This window comes from Phyllostomus hastatus, unplaced genomic scaffold (assembly GCF_019186645.2).
Source record: "Phyllostomus hastatus isolate PE091 unplaced genomic scaffold, TTU_PhHast_1.1 phas_contig_98, whole genome shotgun sequence".
Classification (NCBI taxonomy): Eukaryota; Metazoa; Chordata; class Mammalia; order Chiroptera; family Phyllostomidae; genus Phyllostomus; species Phyllostomus hastatus.
In genome coordinates this window covers 8,998,438-9,015,925 of record NW_025333999.1, presented here as the reverse complement: position 1 = coordinate 9,015,925, position 17,488 = coordinate 8,998,438, and the positions used below count along the sequence as shown (strand labels likewise).

Below are 17,488 nucleotides of genomic sequence, written 5' to 3'. Positions count from 1 at the left end.
ATTCCGAACCTCTCATTCCCAGGTGGTGATCCTGTTGGCTGGAGCCTGGGAGAGATGAAGGACCCAGCAAAGGTTGGGGCAGGCCCCACGTCAGAACCCCCGTGTGTGCTGGGGCAGACAGGCAGGCAGCGCTGGACTGGGGGCTCAGGGAGGCATTGGGAACCCGGCTGAAGACACAGCGACAAGCTGCCTTTACCACGAGTTCCCAGACCTAATAGGAAGTGTAACAGCGTGTGCCCCGCTGACCTCGAATTCTACTGTGAGCCTGTGATGAGGAGCAGTTAGAAATCACCTGGAATGAAAAACTGTTTTATGAGCATAAGTACCACTTTGGGGAAGTAAAGAAAGCGTTTTCCTCCCAACTTGCCAGAGATGGAAAATTTTTTGTTTAAATAACACAAATGTAATAGAACTGTCCAAAGTACATGATTTTGGCAGTGAAATTTGTGAGACCTAACTTGTGGTTCTCTCAGTTTTATAACACTGTAAAAATAATACATTTTTCATCAAGACAGAAATAAAAACAACAATAAAAATCGAGCATTTATTGTGTGCTGATTATGGACCAACAGGTACTTTGCATCTTATTTAATTCTCACAAACAACCTGTGCAGTGCATGCTGTTATCATCCTCATTTTGCAAAGAAAAACGGTGAGAAAGTTGGTGTAGCTCAGCCGACAAATGATGGGGGTGGGGGATTGCTCCACCTCACTGAGGGAGCTCAGAAGGCAGCCTCGGCACACCTTTCAGCCGTGCTGTGCCCAAGTCCACCAAGGCCAGGCACTAAGGAACCTGTGGGCCAGCCCCCCACCCCACCTTCTCTGAGGGCTGGCCAGCCCTCGAGGCGATCCAGGGGTGGGGGGCGGAGAACGGGGAGGGGGAGCTAGGCTGAGAATCTGCATCACTTCCCTCTGCCAGGGAAGGCATGTAGGTCTTTGCAGGTCCTCCTTGGGACTCCATCCATTCCAGGGTCCTCCCTGCCTTCCCAGATCCTCCCCCTCGAAGGCCTGCCTCAGGCACACCTTTCCCATGAACCCCATCTGCATCCCTTCGACTCAGGTGCATCTTTTCTTCTTGGCGCCGTGTTCGTGATGCTTGGCCGCCTGTGGTCCCTACTGTGAAGGGCATGCTGAGTCGATGTTACCGGTGGAGACCCGTAGCTGCTAGGACCTCTCCTGCTGGGACACACTTCCGTGTCCACCAACCCACGTGGACGTGCTTCCGCAGCCTCTGATGGACGTTGATGAGACAGGCTGGTGTAACGAGCTCGAATCTCACCCACCACGTTCTCTCTGTCTGCCCCTGGGCAAATCGCTCCGTTTTCTCAGGCTGAAAACGGGGTGGGGATAATGATACCTCAGATTGGATGTAATTTATGTAAAGCATTTGCACAGTGCCTGGCTTCACTACATGGCCCCAGGGTAGTGGAACAAACCAGGAGTCGGGAGAACCGAGTGTGTATCCTGGCTCTGTGATTGGCTGAACTTGAGTGAGTTACTTTTCCTTTCAGAGCCTGGGTTTCTCATTGGTGGCATTAGCAGCTCTGGGCAGTATCTGAGGTCTCCCCCGGTTCTGAGTTGTCTCTGACCCAGTCCCCGGGCTCCCCTACCCCCAAGGCCTGGATGAAGAGGCTCAGTAGGACTCACCTGGCTCCCAAGAGCTGCATTTCGAAGGTGCCTGCTTTTCCCAGGGACCTGGTCGGCCTCTTATTTGCAAGTGAGGAAAGTTGGGCCCTTGGCCGTCTGGGGCCTGGCTTGGAGAGGCCAGAGGGGCAGGAAGGAAAGAGAAGGGATACGGTGAACTAGGAGGCAAAGCCCTGTTGTCATCTCAGAAGTGACAGATTAAGGACGGGGGTCTGTCCTGCTGATCTCAATGTTAATTACTATAATTCTGAGAAGACTTAAGTCAAAGCCTTAGAAGTCCTCCACAGAAAACTACTTGTGCAGCGTCCGCAGCCAGGGACGTCAGCAGACTGGCTGTCGACGCCCCGTCCACTTCCCACACGGGGAGGGCGTGTTGACACATGGAGGTCCGTTGTGGCACGGGTCGCAGCCCACCGAGCCCTTTCCCACACGCCTGGCGCCCCTTTCCCTGGGGTCACATGGTGACTCAGCCACAGTCACAGTTACAAAGACAGGATGACAGCTGTTGCCTACAGGGGGGACAGTGTGGTGGGGAGAGGGGGCAGAGCTGAAGAGAAGAGATTGGGAAGAGTCAGAGACGATGACTTCGAGCGTCTCTGTGCTGGGTGGCGTGTCCATGTTACAGACACGGCAGGTCTTCTGAGGGCAGTGTGGGGGTGCCCTGCATGTGTGAGCGTGCACGTGTGCCTGTGCGCGTTTGTGTGCACGAGTGCATGTTTGTGCATGCGTGGGATCCTGACAGTGAGTGAGAGGGGAGGACACAGGTGGCAGGGCTTGGAGAAGTCTGGCTTCCGTGTACAAATCTTCCTCATTCATCAGCGATCTGGCCTGGTACCTTACTGGTTCTGGAAATGATTATGTAGTCATTTCAGTGTTGATGCTTGGCAACCATTCCAAACCAGACGACTGAAATTGATGATTTGTGAGTTCTTAGAAAAGAAAGGTGATTGCTAGAAGCCAGCATGAGTTAACTGTGGACAAAGTCTACCAACCTACCTTCTGTTTGCTTTTGCCAGGTGTTAGACTGACATTCAGTGCAAACGGGGTTTCTCTGTGTGGCCAGGGGTTGCAGGTAGGTGGGTGAGGAGTTGACCTGCTCCCAATATCGCCCATGTGCACGTGGAATTGAGGCATTATGGGATGGTCTTGTGGTCTGTCCTCTCCTTATTTCTATATTTTTATCCTGGATGTCCACAGGAGCAGAAGGGTCCCCACAGAGACTGGGAAAGGACTCTCATTCCCACAGCGATGTACTGATGGCTGTGGTCAAGGTGAGCAGGCAGGAAAGAACAGCATGGCTTCACAGGTGGAGACTCATGAGCAGAGAAGGGGCATCAGGTCTCTAGGACCCTCAGTGCAACACGGGAGGTGGGGGTCAGCTCTCTAGCGGGCCAGGGCTAACTGAGAGCCCTCGAAGACCTGGGGGAAATCTGCATACCTCCAACTGCAGGAGCACAGCATGGGTCCTGGGCAGTGTTCTGTGTTCCCTGCCACCTCAGAGAGCCATCACTGCCCAGTGAGTCAGGCAGAGAGGTCCGAGGCCAGGCCCGTGAGCAGGGCTGGCCACTGAGTTCCGCTTTCTGCATAGATCACAGCCATGCAGAGCCTCGAAAAGGGTTGACTTTTAGACAAGTGTATGCAACTCTGGTTATTCCTACAAATATTTGGGAATCCGATCTTTGGGTAAATGGCTCAAAGATATTTTAACTTGGGCATGAAAGGAAATGGTACTGCCTTTTATTCTCAGAGGTTGGTCAGTTCTTGAGCTGGCAGCCTTTGAATGAATGAAAAGAAGTGAAGCCCAGAGGATAGCTCACTTGGGTGGGCTTGCTGCTGCTGAACAGTCATCCCGAAGGGGATTGCTTAAATCTCAGCTCTCAGTCTAGAAGGGGGGGGGGACCCTGCATTATGCCATAGAATTCAGTACTAAATCATATTCAATGATTTCATCTATGACGTGGGTGAAGACACAGAGAGCAAGATTATTAAATTTTTAGATGACAGTTAGAAGGGATAATTGAGGACCAGAGAGATAGCTGAGGGTTTGAAAACATCTTGATAAGCTGAAATGATGCCTGAAACAAACGAGATGAAATTTAACAGGGACAATATTGAGCCCTATATTTAGGTAATAAAAATGAATTATGTAGGTACAGTACAGGAAGCATGACTTGGGAGAATTTTAAATTAAAACTTGGTGGCCGGGGCACTTTGAGCAGCAGATTGCCTGATGGGGGCAGCAGAGAGCAGCTGCTGCCCGGAGCTGGCCAGGGCAGGGAGCCAGCCACCCTCGTGAGGGACCCTGCCCAGGCCAGCAAGAGGAATGGAGACTCATGGGACAGGAGTGATCAGGCAGGCCCAACACGGGCAGGTGAAGACTGGTTTGTGGCACACAGGCTCCAGGTATGCAGACTGAATCCAGGTGAGGCCGGGCTCCTCACGCCTTGGGCCAGTTCTGTCCCAGGCCTGCCTGCTCTGGCAGTCCCCTCCCCAGCTGGGGTCTGCCCAGTCTCTGAGGTGCTTTTAAGTGGCCAACAGCTCAGTGGGGGAAACGATTGGAAATGATGCTTATAGAGATGGAAAGCAGATGAATGGTAGTCTGGGGTGGGGGAGGAGAGGGAGGGCAGACATGTTGGAGGAAGTAGAGGGAGAGGACGAGAGGGCAGGATGTTTTCCGAGGAGGAACAGCGCTGTGTCTTGATTGCAGTGGCAGTTACACCTGTGAGAAAGTGGCACAGAACTATAGATACATATTGTGCGTTGTCAATTTCCTGGTTTAGATCCTGTAGTATATAGTTATGTAAATTGTAACTGTGAGAAAATGGCACAGAACCATACACAGGCATTTGTACCTTGTCAATTTCCTGGTTTTGATGTTGTGGAATAGTTATGTAAATTGTAACCATTCAGGGAAACTGCATGAGGGGGCTATCAGGCCAATCCACTATTTTTTACAACTCCCTGTGAATCCGTATTTATTTTTTATGTTTAAGAAAACAAAACAAAGCAAAGCTGAGCCAGACTTGGCAATGAATGCCCTAGGGGTGGGGTGGAGGGGCAGCTCTCCATCCATTTCTTAGAAAACAACTGTTAGGATAGCCTGTGGGACCTGCCACTCTCCTGCTGCCCTGGAACCCATTCCTTTTGCATCCTCAGGTGCCAAGGAGCTGGTAACAGGTGGTTGTAGATTTTAATCTATGCTGGTAGCAACTGTCCAGGAAGGACTCTGTCCAGGGAGCAGGTGAGTGGAGGGACTTGGAGAGATTGGAAACATCAGCATGCAACAAAAACGCAACTCCAAGGCTCCAGACCAATTAGGGGAAGGAAGGAGGCTGACCACACCCCAGCTAGAGACAGACACACCTGGGAAGGAGGAGTGGAGAGGAACTGTAGGTTTCAGGTTATTTCCACTCCCAGAGGTCAGGGTTATGGACAACAGCAGGGGGCCTGTTTGGGTGCCTGTGTTCATCGGAGAAGAAAGCTGCCGGGAAGGTGGCAGTGGTGCTGGCTGGAGGGGTTGTGCCATCTGCTATGGGCCTTATGTGCTTAGCCTTCATGGAACCTGTGGGGCTCACAAGTTGTTGAACTGAGCCGGGGAGAGACTGTGGCTTGTTAATGCTGTGCCTATGTCACACCATGTGTTGGAGGATGATCAGGGAGGACAGAGGTGTGGTCCACTTATGCCCAGGACTGTCGCAGGAGCAGCACCTGCGGTTCGAGGCACCAGACCCCAGCATTGGCGGCAAGGTCAGTCTGACCTTGGCAGAAGCATGTTGCTGGGCCAGGAGGGTGTGCAGTTTGCATTTGGTGTCCCCACTCTCCTTCCTGAGCCCTGTCTCATTCCCGAAGGACTCTTTGGTCCCTGACATCCGGTAAGCTGCTGTGCACAGGTCCTGTGGGGTTCAAGCTCAAAAGCCTTTAGCATCCAGGTGGCAACATAAACTCAGACAGCGGAGAACTGGTATGGGAGGGTATTGTAGAGCCTGGGTGGGAGTGGCTCTGCACCTCAACAGAAATCATTCAGATACAAGTGGTTTAAAATGGCCGCATTTGCCAGAGAAGATGTATCTGCCCTTAGAAACTGGCGACTGCTGAGTCACTGCAGGGTCATTCTTTCCCTCTTGCCCTCAGAAGGGACCTTTCCTGGGGTGCTTCCTCCGGGTTCCTCCCACACCGATCCAGGGACTCTGAGGAAAGGGCCTGGGTGTGCGTCAAGGCCAGGTCATTAACCCTCTCCCTGTATGACTTGGGACAAATCCTTGGCCTTGCTCTGCCTTACTGTACTTGTCTGCCAAATGGGTATACTATCTCTGTCCACCTTATCCAATGAGGCGTTGTTCTGGGGGTAAAATTTCTAAAATTCATACCCTGCTTCAATCCACAGTGGATTTGAGCAGCTTCTAAAAATACCTGCACATGAAGGGATAAAAATAAATCACATGTGGAATCACTTGGCATTTGTACTGTAAACACATTTCCCTTATCGTCACTGAGAGCAGTGAGAAATTGATAATAGATGTATTATTTCCTAGACTCATTTTCAATTTAACCCTGGCCCTCAGGGCTGTAACGGAAAAGCAGGCCACTTGAAAACCTCAGACGCTGGAGCTGGCTCTGCATTGTACTTGGCCCTGAGGCTGGCTTTGCCTGAGGGCGCTTGGGGCTGGGCGCTGGTAGTGGTCAGTTCTGAGTCTCAGGTTCTTGCTGCTCTTGCAGGGTCAAGAAGGCTCTACAGCCAGCTGCGTTCTTGTAAATGCCAAGCCTCCCGAGCCTCCCTTCCGCCCCAGCCCTGGCCTTGGCTGGGTGCTCAGACGCAGAGCAGGACATGACTAGGTGCTGTCCTGTAGGGAGCGCAAGGCAGTGAGGGCCACGCACTAGCCTTAGCTGGAGGGGGGAAAGTTGATTAATCCCTTATTTCAACTCTTCACCCATAAGGTGGACATGGTAACCCTCCTCTTTCTCCCTCACAACAAGACTGGGGGTCTAAACTGAGCTCGCACTCTGGCAAGAAAAATCGCTGTGCAAATATAGAGTCTCTGTTCAGTACTGTTCCAAAGTGGTTTCAAAGATCACCGAGCTCTTAGGCTTTGGGAGCCGACAAGACCAAGAAAGAGGGTTTGCCTTTAACACTTCACCCTGCAAGTCTGCAGGGATCAGAGCTTGACAGGAGCCCGTGCCACATGGAGGAGCCCTTCCCCTGGCGGAAATGAAGCGTGGCCTCCTCTGGAGCCCGAGGGACGTCTAACACACACCCAGCACTGAGGGAGGCAGTGTGGGCTGAGAAGCAGCCAAATTCTTACGTTCAAGTCTGGGCTCCAGTGCCTCAGGGTGTGACTGTGTTTGAACACAAGGTCTTTAAAGAGGTGATTCAGTTAACACGAGGTCATCAGCGTGGATCCCGACCTGCTCTTCTAAGAGTATCTATATAAGAAGAGGAAATTTGGACGCACAGAGAGGCCCCAGACCTGCACACCCAAAGGGAAGGCCCCGTGAGGCCTCAGAGAGATGTCTGCCATCTGCAAGCCAAGGAGAGAGGCCTCAGGAGGAACCAACCCTGCCGACACCTTGACCTTGAGCTTCCAACCTCTAGCACTGGGAGAAAATGAGGTTCCGTTGTTGAAGTCGCTCAGCCTGTGGTGTTCTGTTCCGGCAGCCCGAGCCGACACGACAGATGTACTCGGGAAGTGAGACTTGCTCACCCTCTACCGCATACTCGCTGCATCGGCACCCCGCGACGCAGGAGGCACGGCCCGAGCGAGGAGGTGTGTTCCTGCTCTTGGGAAGCTTGCAGCCCGAAGCGACACTGCAGCTGCCTTCCAGGTGTGGAGACAAGACCCGCACTCAGGGAAAGGACGACAGATGTATTTATATGTGTACATGTAAAGTTTAAATTGGTCATGTTGACCACGTGGTGGAGGCTCCGAGAAAATAAAACCAAAGGGAAGTCCATGGGGGAGGTTTTGCGGTGAGGGGGCTTGACTAATCGGGCAGGGGGTGATCCGGCTGCTGTGGACATTTGTGAAGAACTCACCTGTCAGCGCTGGCTCACCTGGAAGGCGCCACTCCCTGGGGACTTCTCAGCCACCAGCCAAGACAGGCGTCCCCCCTGAGAGCCGCCACCCTCACCCTGTGGCCCGAAAGCTCCTGCTCTCCAGTGACTGGGGCTTGGCCGGCCCTTCTGTGGTTATGTGTTGCCATTTCTCCAGGCAGATGGGGACTGCTGGCTGCTCATCAAGTTAGCAATTAACAAGTAATTCATTAGACGCCTAATGAACAAATGATTAACCTGGCAAGCTGTGTCCAGCCTCTGACTAGTGGGAGAAATGGCTATTAATAAGGTCTCGAAGTGGCAGCGGTGGGCTAGCGGCTGAGGCCTGGGCTGGGCGACAGAAGACACGTCTTCTGAACCCTTGGGGGGAATCACTTTACCTCTCTAGGCTGCTCTTGGGGTGGGAGTGATAAAATCTTATTAGTAAGCAAATTAGATGTCAGAGATGGTACATGTAAATGCAAGGCCCTGGGTTACGTAAACTTCAGGGCCCCTTCCTTCTATCTTCCGGGGATGCCCCTCCCCAGGCCCACATTAAGGCATGCCAGGGCTGTCCCTGGGACCCCCTGATCGGTCAGTGCCCTGACAGCTCAGCATGCGCCCGGAGCCCGATGCACACAAAGGGCCCTGGCGTGGCAGGGCGGTGTGTGTGGTGTGTGTCTGCTCTCGTGGTGCTGACGGTGTGGTTGTGGGTATCAGACGCTCACACACAGTGAACTAACCACGGAGCACAAGGTGGTGCGTGATAGGCCAAGAGCTGTAGCGCTTCAGAGAAAGATAACTACAAGCTGGGGTGTGGGGGGCCCTGCCACAGGGCAGGGACTTGAAGCGTGACTTCATTGTGCTTTTCTGATTATGAAAATAACATGTGCTGATCCCTCCCCCCGCCACCCCAAATCTCCAGATAGAGGAAATTGGAAAAGGGGAGATAATCTGTAATCTCAGCCAGAGATAGCTGCTGTTGACATTTTTGTGTGTATCTGGGGAGGATTTTGACAGGCAGAGATGGCGGGAGGATATTCTCGGTGGAAGAAATGTCTTGGGTGAAGGCTGTGCGTGGGGGGAAGGGCAGGGGCTGCGGTGGGCCCCTTGGGGGTTAGAGTGTGGACTGAGTGGGCTGCAGTGGGGTCCTGGAGCAGAACGGAATTGGAGGCCAAGGGAGGGGAAATGGCTGGAGGAGGCAGAAGGGGCCAGACTGGTGTGGTGGAGGGGAGTGTGTGTGTGTGTGTGTGTGTGTGAGAGAGAGAGAGAGAGAGAGCGCGCATTGTGCATTGGACCAGAAGCCCCAGCCAGCAAGCCAGACACTCTGCTCTTCAATCACACACGATGCAAAGGAACTTATTGATACAGCTGTCCCACTTAGGAGAAATACTGCAAAAACCTCAGCAGGAGAAATGAAAGAACTCAAGCTATGGCAGAGTTGCCAAAGGGAGTGTGGAGCCAGAGGTCAAGGACAGGGAGGCCTCCCTCTGGTCGAGGTTGACTGGGCTGTTTCAGGGTGTCAGCAAGCCTCCTCAAGGGACAAGGGGTCTGTCCTGCTTGTCGCCAACCAGCAGGACCTCATTTCAGAGCCATGCCTCGTCCCTAGGGGATGTCTGATCCATTTTCTTTTGTCATGAAACAGCAGAAAAGTTTATAGTTGACAAAAACTCTTTTCTATAAGACAGTCTTTTGATTCAACCATTGCATGAGATAGGTATGTCTGTTCATCCTGTCCTGTAGTCAAGGGAGGGGGAGTTCACAGAGAGGAAGTGACTTCGCCAAGGCCATACAGCTGGTGACGCAGCAGGCTGAGGATCCAGATCTTGGGGTGTGAGTGTGTGTAGTCAGTTCTGCTGCCGTGGGTGGCAGTATTCCTTGGTGGTAAAGTAAATGGCTTTTGGAGATAAGATAGCTCTGCATTCAATTTTCTGCTGTTATTTTCTCACTGAAGACAACGAAGAACCTTGGACTTACCTTCATGGACTGACTGGGGCTAACAATCCCATTTACCTCCCTGGGTCATGGCGAGGCTTAAATGAAACGATACAGTGATGCAAACTTAGCACATAGTAAGTGCTCAGTGAATGTTAGCTATGATTATTACGGCTTTACCTCTGGGTTCACCTGAGTCACAGAAACAGGCTGAATTGTGTGCTTGCTCCTTGGCTCTCTGCCATGAACAGTCACTTTGGAGTCAGGAAGAGTGCGGGTTCTCCCGGGCCTCACGATGGCAAGGCTCTGAGGGCCGGAGGCAGAGTTCCCTCCAGAGCCCTCTGGTTGGCCAAACACCTGGTTTCACAGGACGTAGACTGTTCTTCTCAGGCCGCCGTGAAAAAGACACTGGTGGCCACCAGGCACCCCGTATCCTTCCCCTCACCCACTGGCCCAGTGCCGCTGGAAGACCGTGTAGCTGGTTCAGGCGAATGGGTTGTGGGGGAAAGTGACCCATCTCATTCCCGCCAGCTCCCTCTCCTCTGACCTTGGGGATGGAGATGGGGGAGTCTCTGTGCTCCGGGAGGTGGAGGGTGACAGGGTGTCAGTCAGCAGGATCCTGGGTGGCTGGCTATGCGGGGCTGCGAAGCCCCATGGAGCTTATTGCCTGAGGAAGAAGCAAACCTCTGCGGGGCAGCCCTCGGAGACTCTGCAGACCTTTCTCGCGGTCATGGAGCCTACCTAACGAGCACAACACGTTTGGGCTGACTGAGAGCTGACACGTAACATTAGTGGTGGAGCTCACACCTAGCGCCGTGCAGCTTTCCACAGTTTATTATGGAGCAGCTTCACACCTATCATCCTTTCTGATCCTCGGAACAATTACCTGTATGGGGAGTCCTGCTGCTAAGAACTCACTGTTATTTCTTTATGTAATGACTTCTCTAAAATCCCCATTTCTACACATAGCTGTTTTTCAATCAGTTGCCCGCCCCCCCGCCCCCATCCTTCCACGGCAGCTTCCTCACTTTGGTGCACTCATTTGCTCATGCATCTGTCTCCCCCACCAGGCTGGAGTGTCCTGACAAAACCATTGGTGTGAGGTGGGCAGGGCAGGCCTACTGACACCATTTCGAGGCACACCGTGAGGTTCCAGGATCAGCCCAGGGTCGCACCGGGAGGGAGGGAGGGGCAGGCCAGGAGTGAGCCCACCTCCGTAACCAGCAATCCTGGCCAGGTGCTGCACTGGCAGCTTTGAGGATCCAATGAGACCACATGGCCAGGGCACTCACTGTGCAGCAGGGGTGTCCAGCCTTTTGGCATCTCTGGGCCATGCTGGAAGAAGAAGAGTTGTCTTGGGCCACACATTAAATACATTATGACGTATAATCACAAAAAAGTCTCATAATGTTTCAAGTAAAAATTTACAATTTTGTGATGGGCCGCTTTCATAGCCATCCTGAGATGCATGTGGCTCTCGGGCCCCAGGTTGGACACCCCTGGAGTGCCTTCCACCTGTGTTTGCATCCCCTACTTCCAAAAGCCAGTACAGAGCCCCACGTGGTGGTGTCATAGCAGGGAAGGGCCAGTCCAGGCAGAGGGCCTGCTCTGCCCTGCCCTCAGCAGCAGGACAGGGCCTGGAGCATAGCAGGTCTCATGGCAGTGCCCTTGAGCAAAGGGGAAGGAGAAAACAGGTGAAGGAGGCAGGAAAGGACTCTTTAACCTGAATTGTATGGCACGGGCCTATGACGGGGGAATGTGGGGTGGGGATCATGCATGGGCTCCCTTCCTGCTTGCCCTCTGGCTACACCCCCTGGGGCCCACACGGTGACTGTCCCCTGCCCCTGTGCAAACACAGGGGCTGGGTTGGCTGCCATTTCGATATTGTGTGTGGCTGGCTCGTTCATTGTCACACTTGTGCAGCCCATTTAAGCACTCCCAGATGCTCGTTAGCAAACACAACATTGGCACCCTTCTGCACTGCTGGTTCCTTATTGGGGCTGGGGGTGGGGTCTGAGGGGAGGGCCTTTCTTGTCCTCTGAGGGCCGGGGTCCTATCCGGGAGCAGAGGGTGGAGCACCCCGAGCGGCGGTCCAGCAGGGGCTGTGAGCAGCACCTTGGGCTGAGTGGAGGAGCAGAGATCTGTTCTCATTGGCCATCAGATTCCAACAGGGGCTGATCCTTTTTCTTGACACAATAGGTCTCCTCTAACAGACCTCTTTCCTGTCCTCCTTTGGGGAGTGGGAAGGCCTCTGTTTTTGGAAAAGCCTTCTGGACACCCCCACTGGACACTCCTAACATGGCTGGGTAGCTTGACGTCAGAACATAGTGTCACTGTAGGGCTGAGTGATAGTCTCCCTGTCACCTCCCAGAACCCCCACCCTTAGACCTGGAGGGCACTGAAAATTCACCTGGCTGGCACTGCAAATGGTTAGATGGACTTGTGTGCCCAGCACAGGTGACAGGTCGGACTGCATGGAGCACGGCATCGAGAAGGCTCAGCAGCCATCAATGAACAGAACCCGCCATGGTTAGATGAGGGGAATGGCGCACGAATACCGCAGATTTGCCATCTGGGATCTTGTCTGAATCCTTTTCTCCTGGTGCCTGATTTCTACAATTAGAGAGCCACTACCTCGCATTTAAGCTTTGTCTCTCTGTTCACATTTCTTTAAAATGCATGTGTGTTGGAGAGGAGTGCCAAGAAGATACTGAAGAATACAACGATTAATTGATTGCATTGATTGCAAGCAAAAAGACCTTGATCAGTTTTGCTAGTTCTGGAAAACGCAATGCATTGGCAACTCTTAAAACCCATAGAGTATCACTTGGCTTAAGGTCAGTTTATCTGACTGCCATCCAGAGTGGCAGGTGACAGAGGAAATGGGCAAGCAGGTCGGTTTGGTGGGAGGCAGGTTTGGAAGCCAGAGGTCCCCCACCTCAAGGTGCACCCTGCACTGGGGACACAGGAGGTCAGAGGGGAGGTGCTGAGCAGCTGTGGGAGGCGTGAGACCAACTCTGCCCCTTCCTCTGTTCAGAAACTCTTTCTTGGGGAGCCTGTGTTCCTGGCACCGACACCCACAGAGGGCTGTGTCCCTGTCACCCACTTGGGGAGGGCTCAGGCTGAGGGAGAACCCAGACTGAAGCTGCTTTGTTTCTTCAGGCTAAAAACTTATTTGGGGGTCACTGGGCCAGAGTGGGGAGTGTGGGGGTTCTATGTCAACAGGTAGGAGTGAGATAGTTCATTGTGTTGATCAAGAATTTTGAGTCCTACTCCTGCCATTGTACTAAGTCTTTATAGAATTAGACTTTAAAGTGAAGAGCATGAGCCAATCTAGTTGGAATTAAATGAACTTAAATGTCAAAAAAAATCCTCTGGTCAGATTTATTAATTTTTCCCAAGGAGAACAGAATGGTAGGAAAGAGAAGCATTTCTATGTGGGTTAGTGACACCCTCGTGAGGTTGGTGACAGGGATACATGTTTGGAATCAGGTCAGCGATCTCAGCCGGAATCCCCGTGCTAAGGCGATGTCAAGTAAGAGGCATCGTCCGTTTGTTCATTCGTCCCTGCAACAAGCACTATTGCTGAGCACCCACAACGTGCCGGCCTCTGACAATAAGGGATGAGGATGACGTGGGCCCTGTCCACATAGAGCTCTGAGCCGAGGGAGGTGTACAGACAAGAGAATGAGCATTTTCAGGGGAGCATGATGCGCACTGAGCTCTGGAGGCCTCGATTCTCCCATCTGTGGAAAGGGGACGTCCCTCGTTTCCATGGACCTCACATCACTGGAGCAGCAGGAGCTGTCCCAAGCCAGAGACACTGGGTGGGGTCTGCCCGTTCCTGAGGCAGGTGGGAGGGTGGCCCGGAATCACCCTGGGGCATGGGCTACCCTGAAGCAGCAAGGCTGCCCCTTGCATCTGTAGAGTGTCTCGTACATTCCAAGGCACTGTCACCTTCAGGGGCCCATTGCTCTTCCTTTCCCTGTGAGAGGCAGGCAGGGAGGGGGTTACTGCTCCCCAGGAGCCAGGGTGACTTGTGTGGCTGAGGGCAGAGCTGGTGCTGGAACCCAAGCACATTTTGTCTGCTCATTCCATGGAGTGAGCTGGGTGGAAGATGAACTGGGGAGTTAGGATGGGGCATGGAGACAAGAGGGGACAGATTTCAATAGTATAGAAGTCCTCCCTCCCTCCTTCCTTCCTCCCTCCCTCCCTTCCTCTCTCCCTCCCTTCTTTTTTCCCTCCCTTACTCCCTTTCTTCGCCTTTCATCCTTCCCTCCTTTCTTTCCTTCCTTCCTCCCTCCCTTCTTTTGTTTGTTCTTCCTTTCAAGGAAGAGATGCTTACTGAAGGTCAACCATGTGCACTGTGCTACCCCAAGCAGTACTGACCTCTCTCTGATCTGCCAGCAAACCCAGGTCAAGGCTGGAATTTGAACCTTATCCGGTCCTCTGTCCACAGTGCCACACTTGGAGCTGAGGGTGTCGTCCCGGAGCCAAGTGGGAGAGAAGGGACCACCCCAGGGTTGGGAGGATGGCAGAGTCTTGGAGCTCCCCACTGCTATTGGCAGTGTAGACCCCTGGTGCAGTTCCCCACCCGGGAGCAGGGACTGGCCAGTTTTGGAGTAGGGAGGCAGCAGGCACCTGGACTCCTGAGAACGGCCCGTCCTGGGGTCTGCATTGCAGATGTGATGGTGTCTTCCTGGCGGTGACGGGGGCTGGAGAGTAGCAGGTTGGCAGTGCCCCTCCTGGCTTTGATGGGAGTGGCTTCTGCCTGCTCCACTAAAAGCAAACAGCATCCAGAACAGGCCTTTGTCCAGGGAGATAGAGGGCAGCAGGCTGTCCACGGGTGTGTGTAGTCTGAGGGACTCCTGGAAGACTCCTCATGCTTTCCGTCCTTGTGTGTGTGTGGGGGGGGTTGTCACGGGAGACGTAAGGAAGAGCTCAAATATCCCAGCTGTCTGGGACCGTGGAATGCAGGCCCCGGGGAGAAGCCAGCCCCCTGCCATGGGCACCGTTTCTGTGAAGGGTCTTAGTTTTCACAACTAAGACGTGTCTAAGCAAAAGCCACCTTACAAATAGGGGATGTGAAGTCAGGATGCCAGGGTTCAGGTGCTCAGTCAGTAACCTGAGAAGTCTGTGATGAAGGACGAGTCACTATAGGCCGGGACTTTAAGTTTTCTTGTCCAAAGACACCACCTTAGAGGTTGGGTGGAGGCCATGGAGCGCTGTGCCCTCCTCGCTGGCTCTTTATTACTGTGGCCCCGGAATTTTGCTTCCAGCCCCAAGAACCCACGACCACTGGAATTCTACGGTTAACAATTTCTTCCTTTGGGTGAAACATCACCCCTCCCACTGGGAGCAGCTTCGTTTCCTGCTCCGGCAGGAGAGACAGGATGGCAGGAAAGCACTCGTGAATGGGGACAGTGGGGGTGAGGAGGAACACTGTGGCTGATGGGAAAAGAAGTTCCCAAGACTTGAGGTCAGGGTGAGGGGGCTGAGCATGCAGGTAAATGTGCTCATTTGGCCCAAGTATAGCTTGGGCTCAGGGAAGGCAGGTCTGCTCAGAGGACACCTGGGTCCCCATTTTCTGTCCAGAGTCCACTTGTCAGCTGCCTTCTAGCCCCTGGAGACCGAGATGGACCCTTGAAGTGACAGTCCATCACAGACCTGGCTCCCATGTCCCAACCAAGTTGCCAGGCTTGGCTGAATAAAGACACAGTCCCTGCAGGGACCTGCTGGGGCTGAGAGCTCTTCTGGGGGCTGCTGGCAGCAGGAGCTGGCTCCCCACAGCTTGGTGGAAGCAATCACGGCCCCCCTCCCTGGATTCTGCCTTTGACCTTGGGTAACCTGGCAGACAGCCAGAGCCTGAGAACTGGGGAGGATGTGGGTGCTCAGGAGAGAGGCTGTGGGGTTGTTCCAGGCAGCTGGGGTCTGCCAAGCACAGCGCTGGCACCAGGACAGCGCTGGGGTGTGGCCGGGATGGCGCCAACACAGGTGGAATGCAGTGGGGAGGAGGCTTGACGGTGAGCTGGGACTTTAAGCTGATAGTAGCGCACCCAGAGGACAACTGCCAGCCCAGCTCCTGCTGCCACTGGGAAGTTGTGCAGGGTCAGGGGAGGAGTGGGGCTTCCCAGTTTTCTCAGGGTATCTGTGAGTTCTGGGACAAGAGGAGTTTAGAGAAACAACCCTTCCCAGGATAGAAACAAAGACAGTGCCTGAACCATTGGGTGTGGTGTCCCTCTCCCCACACTGTCCTGGGAGGAAGGAAGCAGCTGTGGCAGAGGGACACTGTGTTGGAGAGGAAAAGCCCCAGACCAAGGTGTGGGAGGCCCGCTCTGCCACTTGCTGGCTGCGCTGTGGCCTTGGCCAGCTTCAAGCCTGAGTTTGTTCACTGGGGAAGGAAGGTGAGTGTGCCCCGCCCTCCTTCCGGGATGTGGTGTGGGCTGCAGGCCTTGAGGAGCACGCGGTGAAACTGGAGGGTGCCAGATCCAGGAAGGTGGAGCCGATAGCAGCTTCCATCTTCGTTCCTGCCCACTCCTGCCCTAATGGGCTCCCTGGAGCTGGGGGCTCCCTGGCAGGGGTGGGGGGCAGCAGAGAGAGAGAGTTCTCTGAGGCCCCCAGGGGGAGCCTAAGTAAAGCCAGATTCCCACCGCCCTTGGTGCCTAGCTCTGAAGAGAATGATGAAGCAGGAGAATGCTGACCGAAATCAATTAGAGAAATCAATGCCCCTGAGTGCAGCAGTATGCATTTCTTCCCTCCTCGCCCAGTCCCACCCTCCCTGCCAGGCAACCCTGCTCACTCTTTGGGAATCCGATGGTTTAGTTAAATCTCTGCTGGTCTCTGCTCTAGCCAGGCTGGGCCTGGGGATCTGGAGTGGCCCTGGGGAGAGGGAATGTTGGGAGGGGGTCAGCCTGTCACTGGGAGGGAGGCAGGGGCTGGCACAGGGTTGGGAAAGCCCGTGGATGAGCTGGGCACTGTGGGGCTGCCCCAGGCGAGACGGGGTCTTTTCTAGGCTGTAGACTTGAACTCCGAAGATTAGGCCAAACAAGGCCCATAGGACAGATAAAAAGAAATTTCAATTCTCTTGATTTCTTAACACTGCTGCTTCACAGGGGAGGGGGAGAAAGTATTTAAGGTGTTCAGAATCGGGATGTGAAAATTTATAGAGTGAGAGCTGTCGCTTTGCTTACTTCTTCAGTCCACAGAGGTTACCAGGGTGGGACCCTGGATCCCAACTGCCAGAGTTCGAATCCTGATTCAGCCACTTAAAATATGACCTCAGGCAACTTAAATCACTTTTCTTCCTTCAGGTTTCTCATTTGTAAGTAGGGATATTAATAGTACCTACCCCATGGAGTTATTGTAAGAATTAAAGGAACATCAACATGTGTCTTGCTATAAAGTCGGCTACTTTATTTTTTTCAATGACGAAGCCTGAGAGGTCTGGGCTGATCCCCTTATCTCTGCAATTTCCGACAGCTCCCCCCCCCCCCCCCCCGCCATCCTCGGTGTGGCATCTGTCACCAGCACCTTGCTGATCCATCTTTACAGTGCCTCTGACAGCCACCTCCTTGGTCCATGCCACCGTCTCCTGTTTGGGGCCCTCATTGCCTCCCGCGGAGACTGTTACAATTGCGTCCTAACAGGTCCCTCCTCTCCGTCCTTCACCGAGTTGTCCGATCAGTCTTCCCGGAACACCATTTGAATCACGTCACTCGCCTGCTCAAAAGCCTTCAGTGGCTCCTAGGGGAGCAAGCCCAAAGCCTTCGACGCCTGTCCTCCGCTGCACATCCCAATCCCACCTTTCAGACTCCCTCCCTCCAAGCCCCGCCCACCGGTGCGCTCGGCTCCTCCCAACTCTGGACTGTTCCTCAAACCATT

At 53.7% G+C, this 17,488-nt stretch overlaps 1 protein-coding gene across 1 annotated transcript in view; it reads left to right on the top strand.

The window, feature by feature from the left end:
- The first annotated feature begins 3,964 nt into the window (after positions 1 to 3,964).
- The window catches only part of GFRA2 (GDNF family receptor alpha 2), a 98,250-nt gene continuing 84,726 nt past the window's right edge, over positions 3,965 to 17,488 (top strand). The window contains exon 1 of the mRNA XM_045853517.1: positions 3,965 to 4,047. The gene's annotated coding sequence lies outside the window, so the exon portion shown is untranslated. The remainder of the gene's footprint in view (positions 4,048 to 17,488) is intronic.